General features: G+C 39.5%; 12 non-coding genes across 12 annotated transcripts; all 12 read right to left on the bottom strand.

Moving 5' to 3' along the window:
* Positions 1-66: 66 nt before the first annotated feature.
* On the bottom strand, positions 67-185 carry LOC140029451 (5S ribosomal RNA). Its single transcript, XR_011833356.1, has one exon. It is a non-coding gene; the product is annotated as a 5S ribosomal RNA (ribosomal RNA).
* A 1,135-nt stretch (positions 186-1,320) lies between these two features.
* On the bottom strand, positions 1,321-1,439 carry LOC140029440 (5S ribosomal RNA). Its single transcript, XR_011833345.1, has one exon. It is a non-coding gene; the product is annotated as a 5S ribosomal RNA (ribosomal RNA).
* A 1,135-nt stretch (positions 1,440-2,574) lies between these two features.
* LOC140029429 (5S ribosomal RNA) lies at positions 2,575-2,693 on the bottom strand. The gene has a single exon (XR_011833334.1). It is a non-coding gene; the product is annotated as a 5S ribosomal RNA (ribosomal RNA).
* Positions 2,694-3,828: 1,135 nt separating this feature from the next.
* On the bottom strand, positions 3,829-3,947 carry LOC140029969 (5S ribosomal RNA). Its single transcript, XR_011833884.1, has one exon. It is a non-coding gene; the product is annotated as a 5S ribosomal RNA (ribosomal RNA).
* Positions 3,948-5,082: 1,135 nt separating this feature from the next.
* On the bottom strand, positions 5,083-5,201 carry LOC140029418 (5S ribosomal RNA). The gene has a single exon (XR_011833323.1). It is a non-coding gene; the product is annotated as a 5S ribosomal RNA (ribosomal RNA).
* A 1,135-nt stretch (positions 5,202-6,336) lies between these two features.
* Positions 6,337-6,455, bottom strand: LOC140029407 (5S ribosomal RNA). Its single transcript, XR_011833312.1, has one exon. It is a non-coding gene; the product is annotated as a 5S ribosomal RNA (ribosomal RNA).
* Positions 6,456-7,590: 1,135 nt separating this feature from the next.
* LOC140029396 (5S ribosomal RNA) lies at positions 7,591-7,709 on the bottom strand. The gene has a single exon (XR_011833301.1). It is a non-coding gene; the product is annotated as a 5S ribosomal RNA (ribosomal RNA).
* Positions 7,710-8,844: 1,135 nt separating this feature from the next.
* On the bottom strand, positions 8,845-8,963 carry LOC140029385 (5S ribosomal RNA). The gene has a single exon (XR_011833290.1). It is a non-coding gene; the product is annotated as a 5S ribosomal RNA (ribosomal RNA).
* Positions 8,964-10,098: 1,135 nt separating this feature from the next.
* Positions 10,099-10,217, bottom strand: LOC140029374 (5S ribosomal RNA). Its single transcript, XR_011833278.1, has one exon. It is a non-coding gene; the product is annotated as a 5S ribosomal RNA (ribosomal RNA).
* A 1,135-nt stretch (positions 10,218-11,352) lies between these two features.
* On the bottom strand, positions 11,353-11,471 carry LOC140029363 (5S ribosomal RNA). The gene has a single exon (XR_011833267.1). It is a non-coding gene; the product is annotated as a 5S ribosomal RNA (ribosomal RNA).
* A 1,135-nt stretch (positions 11,472-12,606) lies between these two features.
* LOC140029352 (5S ribosomal RNA) lies at positions 12,607-12,725 on the bottom strand. Its single transcript, XR_011833256.1, has one exon. It is a non-coding gene; the product is annotated as a 5S ribosomal RNA (ribosomal RNA).
* Positions 12,726-13,860: 1,135 nt separating this feature from the next.
* LOC140029340 (5S ribosomal RNA) lies at positions 13,861-13,979 on the bottom strand. Its single transcript, XR_011833244.1, has one exon. It is a non-coding gene; the product is annotated as a 5S ribosomal RNA (ribosomal RNA).
* Between the last annotated feature and the right edge of the window lie 1,053 nt (positions 13,980-15,032).

Below are 15,032 nucleotides of genomic sequence, written 5' to 3'. Positions count from 1 at the left end.
GACGGAGCTAAATTACTACAGGATAAAGAACGAATAGGAAATTTGGATTTCGAAACAAAAAAGAGAGGGGTGCAACACGAGGACTTCCCAGGGGGTCACCCATCCTAGTACTACTCTCGCCCAAGCACGCTTAACTTCGGAGTTCTGATGGGATCCGGTGCATTAGTGCTGGTATGATCGCACCCGCCATGTTCCTTTCGCTTTATTCTTTTAAACTACCCCGTCCTGCGAAGCAGTGTGGCTTTTCTAGACCGAAATTCATTTTAAGCGTCAATTCAAGCATTTTCCTCTTATCCTTTTATTTATTTACTTTATATTTTTTTTTGTTATTGATTTGCACCCTGTTTTTTTCCCTCATCCCGCAACTCTAAATTATCATGAAATCAATCCTTCACGCTTGCAGTTAGGGGTGGCAATTCGGGTCCAAATCAGGTTGGCGGGTCGGGTTCGGGTCAACAGACCCGCCAGAAAATCTGTTGACCCGAACCCCGACCCGCCAACCCGTGACGGGTCAGGTATGCTGACCCGAACCCGAAAATTTCAGGTTTACGGGGCGGCGGGTCGACCCGAAATGACCCGAAACTTAATTTTAATTTATTAATTTATCACTGTAATTTCTAATAAAATCAATTTCTCACAAAACTAATTACATAATCAAGTAATAAAAATTTAAATAAATGATTCCAAATCAAATCTAAAATAAATTAAACACCGTAAAAGTGTTTTATCCCAAGCAAAATATAAAATAAATTAAAACAATACAAAAGTGAAAAATAATATAATATATTATTTGTCCAAGTATAATAATTTCAACTTCACACAAATTAAATAAATTCGTTTAGGATTAAGTAATTAATGCCTTTGAAAAAAAGAATAACTTAGTTTAGTTAGATAAAATTATTTTTATGTTTATTAAATTATTTTTAATTCGTAAACGGGTCATATCGGGTCATATCAGGTCACCACGGGTTGACCCGAAATCGACCGGTTTTCTTTTCGGGTTCATCGGGTCCAACCCGATTCTGACCCGAATTCCCGAAACCTCAACCCAAACCCATTAATTTCGTGTTAGGTTCGTGTCGTGTTTTCAGGTCGTGTCGAAAATTGCCACCCCTAGTTGCGGTGATACATTTGCGCCGACAAATTTGAGCGACGATCCGGGCTTTGATCGAGCCGTACCGTTCCTGATTTGTCTCGCGCCTTCAGATCCTCCTTCACGCTTCGACAAGAAGCAAAATATTAAGCAATCGTTCCGACGGAGCTAAATTACTACAGGATAAAGAACGAATAGGAAATTTGGATTTCGAAACAAAAAAGAGAGGGGTGCAACACGAGGACTTCCCAGGGGGTCACCCATCCTAGTACTACTCTCGCCCAAGCACGCTTAACTTCGGAGTTCTGATGGGATCCGGTGCATTAGTGCTGGTATGATCGCACCCGCCATGTTCCTTTCGCTTTATTCTTTTAAACTACCCCGTCCTGCGAAGCAGTGTGGCTTTTCTAGACCGAAATTCATTTTAAGCGTCAATTCAAGCATTTTCCTCTTATCCTTTTATTTATTTACTTTATATTTTTTTTTGTTATTGATTTGCACCCTGTTTTTTTCCCTCATCCCGCAACTCTAAATTATCATGAAATCAATCCTTCACGCTTGCAGTTAGGGGTGGCAATTCGGGTCCAAATCAGGTTGGCGGGTCGGGTTCGGGTCAACAGACCCGCCAGAAAATCTGTTGACCCGAACCCCGACCCGCCAACCCGTGACGGGTCAGGTATGCTGACCCGAACCCGAAAATTTCAGGTTTACGGGGCGGCGGGTCGACCCGAAATGACCCGAAACTTAATTTTAATTTATTAATTTATCACTGTAATTTCTAATAAAATCAATTTCTCACAAAACTAATTACATAATCAAGTAATAAAAATTTAAATAAATGATTCCAAATCAAATCTAAAATAAATTAAACACCGTAAAAGTGTTTTATCCCAAGCAAAATATAAAATAAATTAAAACAATACAAAAGTGAAAAATAATATAATATATTATTTGTCCAAGTATAATAATTTCAACTTCACACAAATTAAATAAATTCGTTTAGGATTAAGTAATTAATGCCTTTGAAAAAAAGAATAACTTAGTTTAGTTAGATAAAATTATTTTTATGTTTATTAAATTATTTTTAATTCGTAAACGGGTCATATCGGGTCATATCAGGTCACCACGGGTTGACCCGAAATCGACCGGTTTTCTTTTCGGGTTCATCGGGTCCAACCCGATTCTGACCCGAATTCCCGAAACCTCAACCCAAACCCATTAATTTCGTGTTAGGTTCGTGTCGTGTTTTCAGGTCGTGTCGAAAATTGCCACCCCTAGTTGCGGTGATACATTTGCGCCGACAAATTTGAGCGACGATCCGGGCTTTGATCGAGCCGTACCGTTCCTGATTTGTCTCGCGCCTTCAGATCCTCCTTCACGCTTCGACAAGAAGCAAAATATTAAGCAATCGTTCCGACGGAGCTAAATTACTACAGGATAAAGAACGAATAGGAAATTTGGATTTCGAAACAAAAAAGAGAGGGGTGCAACACGAGGACTTCCCAGGGGGTCACCCATCCTAGTACTACTCTCGCCCAAGCACGCTTAACTTCGGAGTTCTGATGGGATCCGGTGCATTAGTGCTGGTATGATCGCACCCGCCATGTTCCTTTCGCTTTATTCTTTTAAACTACCCCGTCCTGCGAAGCAGTGTGGCTTTTCTAGACCGAAATTCATTTTAAGCGTCAATTCAAGCATTTTCCTCTTATCCTTTTATTTATTTACTTTATATTTTTTTTTGTTATTGATTTGCACCCTGTTTTTTTCCCTCATCCCGCAACTCTAAATTATCATGAAATCAATCCTTCACGCTTGCAGTTAGGGGTGGCAATTCGGGTCCAAATCAGGTTGGCGGGTCGGGTTCGGGTCAACAGACCCGCCAGAAAATCTGTTGACCCGAACCCCGACCCGCCAACCCGTGACGGGTCAGGTATGCTGACCCGAACCCGAAAATTTCTGGTTTACGGGGCGGCGGGTCGACCCGAAATGACCCGAAACTTAATTTTAATTTATTAATTTATCACTGTAATTTCTAATAAAATCAATTTCTCACAAAACTAATTACATAATCAAGTAATAAAAATTTAAATAAATGATTCCAAATCAAATCTAAAATAAATTAAACACCGTAAAAGTGTTTTATCCCAAGCAAAATATAAAATAAATTAAAACAATACAAAAGTGAAAAATAATATAATATATTATTTGTCCAAGTATAATAATTTCAACTTCACACAAATTAAATAAATTCGTTTAGGATTAAGTAATTAATGCCTTTGAAAAAAAGAATAACTTAGTTTAGTTAGATAAAATTATTTTTATGTTTATTAAATTATTTTTAATTCGTAAACGGGTCATATCGGGTCATATCAGGTCACCACGGGTTGACCCGAAATCGACCGGTTTTCTTTTCGGGTTCATCGGGTCCAACCCGATTCTGACCCGAATTCCCGAAACCTCAACCCAAACCCATTAATTTCGTGTTAGGTTCGTGTCGTGTTTTCAGGTCGTGTCGAAAATTGCCACCCCTAGTTGCGGTGATACATTTGCGCCGACAAATTTGAGCGACGATCCGGGCTTTGATCGAGCCGTACCGTTCCTGATTTGTCTCGCGCCTTCAGATCCTCCTTCACGCTTCGACAAGAAGCAAAATATTAAGCAATCGTTCCGACGGAGCTAAATTACTACAGGATAAAGAACGAATAGGAAATTTGGATTTCGAAACAAAAAAGAGAGGGATGCAACACGAGGACTTCCCAGGGGGTCACCCATCCTAGTACTACTCTCGCCCAAGCACGCTTAACTTCGGAGTTCTGATGGGATCCGGTGCATTAGTGCTGGTATGATCGCACCCGCCATGTTCCTTTCGTTTTATTCTTTTAAACTACCCCGTCCTGCGAAGCAGTGTGGCTTTTCTAGACCGAAATTCATTTTAAGCGTCAATTCAAGCATTTTCCTCTTATCCTTTTATTTATTTACTTTATATTTTTTTTTGTTATTGATTTGCACCCTGTTTTTTTCCCTCATCCCGCAACTCTAAATTATCATGAAATCAATCCTTCACGCTTGCAGTTAGGGGTGGCAATTCGGGTCCAAATCAGGTTGGCGGGTCGGGTTCGGGTCAACAGACCCGCCAGAAAATCTGTTGACCCGAACCCCGACCCGCCAACCCGTGACGGGTCAGGTATGCTGACCCGAACCCGAAAATTTCAGGTTTACGGGGCGGCGGGTCGACCCGAAATGACCCGAAACTTAATTTTAATTTATTAATTTATCACTGTAATTTCTAATAAAATCAATTTCTCACAAAACTAATTACATAATCAAGTAATAAAAATTTAAATAAATGATTCCAAATCAAATCTAAAATAAATTAAACACCGTAAAAGTGTTTTGTCCCAAGCAAAATATAAAATAAATTAAAACAATACAAAAGTGAAAAATAATATAATATATTATTTGTCCAAGTATAATAATTTCAACTTCACACAAATTAAATAAATTCGTTTAGGATTAAGTAATTAATGCCTTTGAAAAAAAGAATAACTTAGTTTAGTTAGATAAAATTATTTTTATGTTTATTAAATTATTTTTAATTCGTAAACGGGTCATATCGGGTCATATCAGGTCACCACGGGTTGACCCGAAATCGACCGGTTTTCTTTTCGGGTTCATCGGGTCCAACCCGATTCTGACCCGAATTCCCGAAACCTCAACCCAAACCCATTAATTTCGTGTTAGGTTCGTGTCGTGTTTTCAGGTCGTGTCGAAAATTGCCACCCCTAGTTGCGGTGATACATTTGCGCCGACAAATTTGAGCGACGATCCGGGCTTTGATCGAGCCGTACCGTTCCTGATTTGTCTCGCGCCTTCAGATCCTCCTTCACGCTTCGACAAGAAGCAAAATATTAAGCAATCGTTCCGACGGAGCTAAATTACTACAGGATAAAGAACGAATAGGAAATTTGGATTTCGAAACAAAAAAGAGAGGGGTGCAACACGAGGACTTCCCAGGGGGTCACCCATCCTAGTACTACTCTCGCCCAAGCACGCTTAACTTCGGAGTTCTGATGGGATCCGGTGCATTAGTGCTGGTATGATCGCACCCGCCATGTTCCTTTCGCTTTATTCTTTTAAACTACCCCGTCCTGCGAAGCAGTGTGGCTTTTCTAGACCGAAATTCATTTTAAGCGTCAATTCAAGCATTTTCCTCTTATCCTTTTATTTATTTACTTTATATTTTTTTTTGTTATTGATTTGCACCCTGTTTTTTTCCCTCATCCCGCAACTCTAAATTATCATGAAATCAATCCTTCACGCTTGCAGTTAGGGGTGGCAATTCGGGTCCAAATCAGGTTGGCGGGTCGGGTTCGGGTCAACAGACCCGCCAGAAAATCTGTTGACCCGAACCCCGACCCGCCAACCCGTGACGGGTCAGGTATGCTGACCCGAACCCGAAAATTTCAGGTTTACGGGGCGGCGGGTCGACCCGAAATGACCCGAAACTTAATTTTAATTTATTAATTTATCACTGTAATTTCTAATAAAATCAATTTCTCACAAAACTAATTACATAATCAAGTAATAAAAATTTAAATAAATGATTCCAAATCAAATCTAAAATAAATTAAACACCGTAAAAGTGTTTTATCCCAAGCAAAATATAAAATAAATTAAAACAATACAAAAGTGAAAAATAATATAATATATTATTTGTCCAAGTATAATAATTTCAACTTCACACAAATTAAATAAATTCGTTTAGGATTAAGTAATTAATGCCTTTGAAAAAAAGAATAACTTAGTTTAGTTAGATAAAATTATTTTTATGTTTATTAAATTATTTTTAATTCGTAAACGGGTCATATCGGGTCATATCAGGTCACCACGGGTTGACCCGAAATCGACCGGTTTTCTTTTCGGGTTCATCGGGTCCAACCCGATTCTGACCCGAATTCCCGAAACCTCAACCCAAACCCATTAATTTCGTGTTAGGTTCGTGTCGTGTTTTCAGGTCGTGTCGAAAATTGCCACCCCTAGTTGCGGTGATACATTTGCGCCGACAAATTTGAGCGACGATCCGGGCTTTGATCGAGCCGTACCGTTCCTGATTTGTCTCGCGCCTTCAGATCCTCCTTCACGCTTCGACAAGAAGCAAAATATTAAGCAATCGTTCCGACGGAGCTAAATTACTACAGGATAAAGAACGAATAGGAAATTTGGATTTCGAAACAAAAAAGAGAGGGGTGCAACACGAGGACTTCCCAGGGGGTCACCCATCCTAGTACTACTCTCGCCCAAGCACGCTTAACTTCGGAGTTCTGATGGGATCCGGTGCATTAGTGCTGGTATGATCGCACCCGCCATGTTCCTTTCGCTTTATTCTTTTAAACTACCCCGTCCTGCGAAGCAGTGTGGCTTTTCTAGACCGAAATTCATTTTAAGCGTCAATTCAAGCATTTTCCTCTTATCCTTTTATTTATTTACTTTATATTTTTTTTTGTTATTGATTTGCACCCTGTTTTTTTCCCTCATCCCGCAACTCTAAATTATCATGAAATCAATCCTTCACGCTTGCAGTTAGGGGTGGCAATTCGGGTCCAAATCAGGTTGGCGGGTCGGGTTCGGGTCAACAGACCCGCCAGAAAATCTGTTGACCCGAACCCCGACCCGCCAACCCGTGACGGGTCAGGTATGCTGACCCGAACCCGAAAATTTCAGGTTTACGGGGCGGCGGGTCGACCCGAAATGACCCGAAACTTAATTTTAATTTATTAATTTATCACTGTAATTTCTAATAAAATCAATTTCTCACAAAACTAATTACATAATCAAGTAATAAAAATTTAAATAAATGATTCCAAATCAAATCTAAAATAAATTAAACACCGTAAAAGTGTTTTATCCCAAGCAAAATATAAAATAAATTAAAACAATACAAAAGTGAAAAATAATATAATATATTATTTGTCCAAGTATAATAATTTCAACTTCACACAAATTAAATAAATTCGTTTAGGATTAAGTAATTAATGCCTTTGAAAAAAAGAATAACTTAGTTTAGTTAGATAAAATTATTTTTATGTTTATTAAATTATTTTTAATTCGTAAACGGGTCATATCGGGTCATATCAGGTCACCACGGGTTGACCCGAAATCGACCGGTTTTCTTTTCGGGTTCATCGGGTCCAACCCGATTCTGACCCGAATTCCCGAAACCTCAACCCAAACCCATTAATTTCGTGTTAGGTTCGTGTCGTGTTTTCAGGTCGTGTCGAAAATTGCCACCCCTAGTTGCGGTGATACATTTGCGCCGACAAATTTGAGCGACGATCCGGGCTTTGATCGAGCCGTACCGTTCCTGATTTGTCTCGCGCCTTCAGATCCTCCTTCACGCTTCGACAAGAAGCAAAATATTAAGCAATCGTTCCGACGGAGCTAAATTACTACAGGATAAAGAACGAATAGGAAATTTGGATTTCGAAACAAAAAAGAGAGGGGTGCAACACGAGGACTTCCCAGGGGGTCACCCATCCTAGTACTACTCTCGCCCAAGCACGCTTAACTTCGGAGTTCTGATGGGATCCGGTGCATTAGTGCTGGTATGATCGCACCCGCCATGTTCCTTTCGCTTTATTCTTTTAAACTACCCCGTCCTGCGAAGCAGTGTGGCTTTTCTAGACCGAAATTCATTTTAAGCGTCAATTCAAGCATTTTCCTCTTATCCTTTTATTTATTTACTTTATATTTTTTTTTGTTATTGATTTGCACCCTGTTTTTTTCCCTCATCCCGCAACTCTAAATTATCATGAAATCAATCCTTCACGCTTGCAGTTAGGGGTGGCAATTCGGGTCCAAATCAGGTTGGCGGGTCGGGTTCGGGTCAACAGACCCGCCAGAAAATCTGTTGACCCGAACCCCGACCCGCCAACCCGTGACGGGTCAGGTATGCTGACCCGAACCCGAAAATTTCAGGTTTACGGGGCGGCGGGTCGACCCGAAATGACCCGAAACTTAATTTTAATTTATTAATTTATCACTGTAATTTCTAATAAAATCAATTTCTCACAAAACTAATTACATAATCAAGTAATAAAAATTTAAATAAATGATTCCAAATCAAATCTAAAATAAATTAAACACCGTAAAAGTGTTTTATCCCAAGCAAAATATAAAATAAATTAAAACAATACAAAAGTGAAAAATAATATAATATATTATTTGTCCAAGTATAATAATTTCAACTTCACACAAATTAAATAAATTCGTTTAGGATTAAGTAATTAATGCCTTTGAAAAAAAGAATAACTTAGTTTAGTTAGATAAAATTATTTTTATGTTTATTAAATTATTTTTAATTCGTAAACGGGTCATATCGGGTCATATCAGGTCACCACGGGTTGACCCGAAATCGACCGGTTTTCTTTTCGGGTTCATCGGGTCCAACCCGATTCTGACCCGAATTCCCGAAACCTCAACCCAAACCCATTAATTTCGTGTTAGGTTCGTGTCGTGTTTTCAGGTCGTGTCGAAAATTGCCACCCCTAGTTGCGGTGATACATTTGCGCCGACAAATTTGAGCGACGATCCGGGCTTTGATCGAGCCGTACCGTTCCTGATTTGTCTCGCGCCTTCAGATCCTCCTTCACGCTTCGACAAGAAGCAAAATATTAAGCAATCGTTCCGACGGAGCTAAATTACTACAGGATAAAGAACGAATAGGAAATTTGGATTTCGAAACAAAAAAGAGAGGGGTGCAACACGAGGACTTCCCAGGGGGTCACCCATCCTAGTACTACTCTCGCCCAAGCACGCTTAACTTCGGAGTTCTGATGGGATCCGGTGCATTAGTGCTGGTATGATCGCACCCGCCATGTTCCTTTCGCTTTATTCTTTTAAACTACCCCGTCCTGCGAAGCAGTGTGGCTTTTCTAGACCGAAATTCATTTTAAGCGTCAATTCAAGCATTTTCCTCTTATCCTTTTATTTATTTACTTTATATTTTTTTTTGTTATTGATTTGCACCCTGTTTTTTTCCCTCATCCCGCAACTCTAAATTATCATGAAATCAATCCTTCACGCTTGCAGTTAGGGGTGGCAATTCGGGTCCAAATCAGGTTGGCGGGTCGGGTTCGGGTCAACAGACCCGCCAGAAAATCTGTTGACCCGAACCCCGACCCGCCAACCCGTGACGGGTCAGGTATGCTGACCCGAACCCGAAAATTTCAGGTTTACGGGGCGGCGGGTCGACCCGAAATGACCCGAAACTTAATTTTAATTTATTAATTTATCACTGTAATTTCTAATAAAATCAATTTCTCACAAAACTAATTACATAATCAAGTAATAAAAATTTAAATAAATGATTCCAAATCAAATCTAAAATAAATTAAACACCGTAAAAGTGTTTTATCCCAAGCAAAATATAAAATAAATTAAAACAATACAAAAGTGAAAAATAATATAATATATTATTTGTCCAAGTATAATAATTTCAACTTCACACAAATTAAATAAATTCGTTTAGGATTAAGTAATTAATGCCTTTGAAAAAAAGAATAACTTAGTTTAGTTAGATAAAATTATTTTTATGTTTATTAAATTATTTTTAATTCGTAAACGGGTCATATCGGGTCATATCAGGTCACCACGGGTTGACCCGAAATCGACCGGTTTTCTTTTCGGGTTCATCGGGTCCAACCCGATTCTGACCCGAATTCCCGAAACCTCAACCCAAACCCATTAATTTCGTGTTAGGTTCGTGTCGTGTTTTCAGGTCGTGTCGAAAATTGCCACCCCTAGTTGCGGTGATACATTTGCGCCGACAAATTTGAGCGACGATCCGGGCTTTGATCGAGCCGTACCGTTCCTGATTTGTCTCGCGCCTTCAGATCCTCCTTCACGCTTCGACAAGAAGCAAAATATTAAGCAATCGTTCCGACGGAGCTAAATTACTACAGGATAAAGAACGAATAGGAAATTTGGATTTCGAAACAAAAAAGAGAGGGGTGCAACACGAGGACTTCCCAGGGGGTCACCCATCCTAGTACTACTCTCGCCCAAGCACGCTTAACTTCGGAGTTCTGATGGGATCCGGTGCATTAGTGCTGGTATGATCGCACCCGCCATGTTCCTTTCGCTTTATTCTTTTAAACTACCCCGTCCTGCGAAGCAGTGTGGCTTTTCTAGACCGAAATTCATTTTAAGCGTCAATTCAAGCATTTTCCTCTTATCCTTTTATTTATTTACTTTATATTTTTTTTTGTTATTGATTTGCACCCTGTTTTTTTCCCTCATCCCGCAACTCTAAATTATCATGAAATCAATCCTTCACGCTTGCAGTTAGGGGTGGCAATTCGGGTCCAAATCAGGTTGGCGGGTCGGGTTCGGGTCAACAGACCCGCCAGAAAATCTGTTGACCCGAACCCCGACCCGCCAACCCGTGACGGGTCAGGTATGCTGACCCGAACCCGAAAATTTCAGGTTTACGGGGCGGCGGGTCGACCCGAAATGACCCGAAACTTAATTTTAATTTATTAATTTATCACTGTAATTTCTAATAAAATCAATTTCTCACAAAACTAATTACATAATCAAGTAATAAAAATTTAAATAAATGATTCCAAATCAAATCTAAAATAAATTAAACACCGTAAAAGTGTTTTATCCCAAGCAAAATATAAAATAAATTAAAACAATACAAAAGTGAAAAATAATATAATATATTATTTGTCCAAGTATAATAATTTCAACTTCACACAAATTAAATAAATTCGTTTAGGATTAAGTAATTAATGCCTTTGAAAAAAAGAATAACTTAGTTTAGTTAGATAAAATTATTTTTATGTTTATTAAATTATTTTTAATTCGTAAACGGGTCATATCGGGTCATATCAGGTCACCACGGGTTGACCCGAAATCGACCGGTTTTCTTTTCGGGTTCATCGGGTCCAACCCGATTCTGACCCGAATTCCCGAAACCTCAACCCAAACCCATTAATTTCGTGTTAGGTTCGTGTCGTGTTTTCAGGTCGTGTCGAAAATTGCCACCCCTAGTTGCGGTGATACATTTGCGCCGACAAATTTGAGCGACGATCCGGGCTTTGATCGAGCCGTACCGTTCCTGATTTGTCTCGCGCCTTCAGATCCTCCTTCACGCTTCGACAAGAAGCAAAATATTAAGCAATCGTTCCGACGGAGCTAAATTACTACAGGATAAAGAACGAATAGGAAATTTGGATTTCGAAACAAAAAAGAGAGGGGTGCAACACGAGGACTTCCCAGGGGGTCACCCATCCTAGTACTACTCTCGCCCAAGCACGCTTAACTTCGGAGTTCTGATGGGATCCGGTGCATTAGTGCTGGTATGATCGCACCCGCCATGTTCCTTTCGCTTTATTCTTTTAAACTACCCCGTCCTGCGAAGCAGTGTGGCTTTTCTAGACCGAAATTCATTTTAAGCGTCAATTCAAGCATTTTCCTCTTATCCTTTTATTTATTTACTTTATATTTTTTTTTGTTATTGATTTGCACCCTGTTTTTTTCCCTCATCCCGCAACTCTAAATTATCATGAAATCAATCCTTCACGCTTGCAGTTAGGGGTGGCAATTCGGGTCCAAATCAGGTTGGCGGGTCGGGTTCGGGTCAACAGACCCGCCAGAAAATCTGTTGACCCGAACCCCGACCCGCCAACCCGTGACGGGTCAGGTATGCTGACCCGAACCCGAAAATTTCAGGTTTACGGGGCGGCGGGTCGACCCGAAATGACCCGAAACTTAATTTTAATTTATTAATTTATCACTGTAATTTCTAATAAAATCAATTTCTCACAAAACTAATTACATAATCAAGTAATAAAAATTTAAATAAATGATTCCAAATCAAATCTAAAATAAATTAAACACCGTAAAAGTGTTTTATCCCAAGCAAAATATAAAATAAATTAAAACAATACAAAAGTGAAAAATAATATAATATATTATTTGTCCAAGTATAATAATTTCAACTTCACACAAATTAAATAAATTCGTTTAGGATTAAGTAATTAATGCCTTTGAAAAAAAGAATAACTTAGTTTAGTTAGATAAAATTATTTTTATGTTTATTAAATTATTTTTAATTCGTAAACGGGTCATATCGGGTCATATCAGGTCACCACGGGTTGACCCGAAATCGACCGGTTTTCTTTTCGGGTTCATCGGGTCCAACCCGATTCTGACCCGAATTCCCGAAACCTCAACCCAAACCCATTAATTTCGTGTTAGGTTCGTGTCGTGTTTTCAGGTCGTGTCGAAAATTGCCACCCCTAGTTGCGGTGATACATTTGCGCCGACAAATTTGAGCGACGATCCGGGCTTTGATCGAGCCGTACCGTTCCTGATTTGTCTCGCGCCTTCAGATCCTCCTTCACGCTTCGACAAGAAGCAAAATATTAAGCAATCGTTCCGACGGAGCTAAATTACTACAGGATAAAGAACGAATAGGAAATTTGGATTTCGAAACAAAAAAGAGAGGGGTGCAACACGAGGACTTCCCAGGGGGTCACCCATCCTAGTACTACTCTCGCCCAAGCACGCTTAACTTCGGAGTTCTGATGGGATCCGGTGCATTAGTGCTGGTATGATCGCACCCGCCATGTTCCTTTCGCTTTATTCTTTTAAACTACCCCGTCCTGCGAAGCAGTGTGGCTTTTCTAGACCGAAATTCATTTTAAGCGTCAATTCAAGCATTTTCCTCTTATCCTTTTATTTATTTACTTTATATTTTTTTTTGTTATTGATTTGCACCCTGTTTTTTTCCCTCATCCCGCAACTCTAAATTATCATGAAATCAATCCTTCACGCTTGCAGTTAGGGGTGGCAATTCGGGTCCAAATCAGGTTGGCGGGTCGGGTTCGGGTCAACAGACCCGCCAGAAAATCTGTTGACCCGAACCCCGACCCGCCAACCCGTGACGGGTCAGGTATGCTGACCCGAACCCGAAAATTTCAGGTTTACGGGGCGGCGGGTCGACCCGAAATGACCCGAAACTTAATTTTAATTTATTAATTTATCACTGTAATTTCTAATAAAATCAATTTCTCACAAAACTAATTACATAATCAAGTAATAAAAATTTAAATAAATGATTCCAAATCAAATCTAAAATAAATTAAACACCGTAAAAGTGTTTTATCCCAAGCAAAATATAAAATAAATTAAAACAATACAAAAGTGAAAAATAATATAATATATTATTTGTCCAAGTATAATAATTTCAACTTCACACAAATTAAATAAATTCGTTTAGGATTAAGTAATTAATGCCTTTGAAAAAAAGAATAACTTAGTTTAGTTAGATAAAATTATTTTTATGTTTATTAAATTATTTTTAATTCGTAAACGGGTCATATCGGGTCATATCAGGTCACCACGGGTTGACCCGAAATCGACCGGTTTTCTTTTCGGGTTCATCGGGTCCAACCCGATTCTGACCCGAATTCCCGAAACCTCAACCCAAACCCATTAATTTCGTGTTAGGTTCGTGTCGTGTTTTCAGGTCGTGTCGAAAATTGCCACCCCTAGTTGCGGTGATACATTTGCGCCGACAAATTTGAGCGACGATCCGGGCTTTGATCGAGCCGTACCGTTCCTGATTTGTCTCGCGCCTTCAGATCCTCCTTCACGCTTCGACAAGAAGCAAAATATTAAGCAATCGTTCCGACGGAGCTAAATTACTACAGGATAAAGAACGAATAGGAAATTTGGATTTCGAAACAAAAAAGAGAGGGGTGCAACACGAGGACTTCCCAGGGGGTCACCCATCCTAGTACTACTCTCGCCCAAGCACGCTTAACTTCGGAGTTCTGATGGGATCCGGTGCATTAGTGCTGGTATGATCGCACCCGCCATGTTCCTTTCGCTTTATTCTTTTAAACTACCCCGTCCTGCGAAGCAGTGTGGCTTTTCTAGACCGAAATTCATTTTAAGCGTCAATTCAAGCATTTTCCTCTTATCCTTTTATTTATTTACTTTATATTTTTTTTTGTTATTGATTTGCACCCTGTTTTTTTCCCTCATCCCGCAACTCTAAATTATCATGAAATCAATCCTTCACGCTTGCAGTTAGGGGTGGCAATTCGGGTCCAAATCAGGTTGGCGGGTCGGGTTCGGGTCAACAGACCCGCCAGAAAATCTGTTGACCCGAACCCCGACCCGCCAACCCGTGACGGGTCAGGTATGCTGACCCGAACCCGAAAATTTCAGGTTTACGGGGCGGCGGGTCGACCCGAAATGACCCGAAACTTAATTTTAATTTATTAATTTATCACTGTAATTTCTAATAAAATCAATTTCTCACAAAACTAATTACATAATCAAGTAATAAAAATTTAAATAAATGATTCCAAATCAAATCTAAAATAAATTAAACACCGTAAAAGTGTTTTATCCCAAGCAAAATATAAAATAAATTAAAACAATACAAAAGTGAAAAATAATATAATATATTATTTGTCCAAGTATAATAATTTCAACTTCACACAAATTAAATAAATTCGTTTAGGATTAAGTAATTAATGCCTTTGAAAAAAAGAATAACTTAGTTTAGTTAGATAAAATTATTTTTATGTTTATTAAATTATTTTTAATTCGTAAACGGGTCATATCGGGTCATATCAGGTCACCACGGGTTGACCCGAAATCGACCGGTTTTCTTTTCGGGTTCATCGGGTCCAACCCGATTCTGACCCGAATTCCCGAAACCTCAACCCAAACCCATTAATTTCGTGTTAGGTTCGTGTCGTGTTTTCAGGTCGTGTCGAAAATTGCCACCCATAGTTGCGGTGATACATTTGCGCCGACAAATTTGAGCGACGATCCGGGCTTTGATCGAGCCGTACCGTTCCTGATTTGTCTCGCGCCTTCAGATCCTCCTTCACGCTTCGACAAGAAGCAAAAT

This window comes from Coffea arabica, chromosome 11e (assembly GCF_036785885.1).
Source record: "Coffea arabica cultivar ET-39 chromosome 11e, Coffea Arabica ET-39 HiFi, whole genome shotgun sequence".
Taxonomy (NCBI): Eukaryota; Viridiplantae; Streptophyta; class Magnoliopsida; order Gentianales; family Rubiaceae; genus Coffea; species Coffea arabica.
This window is presented reverse-complemented; position numbering and strand designations above follow the sequence as displayed.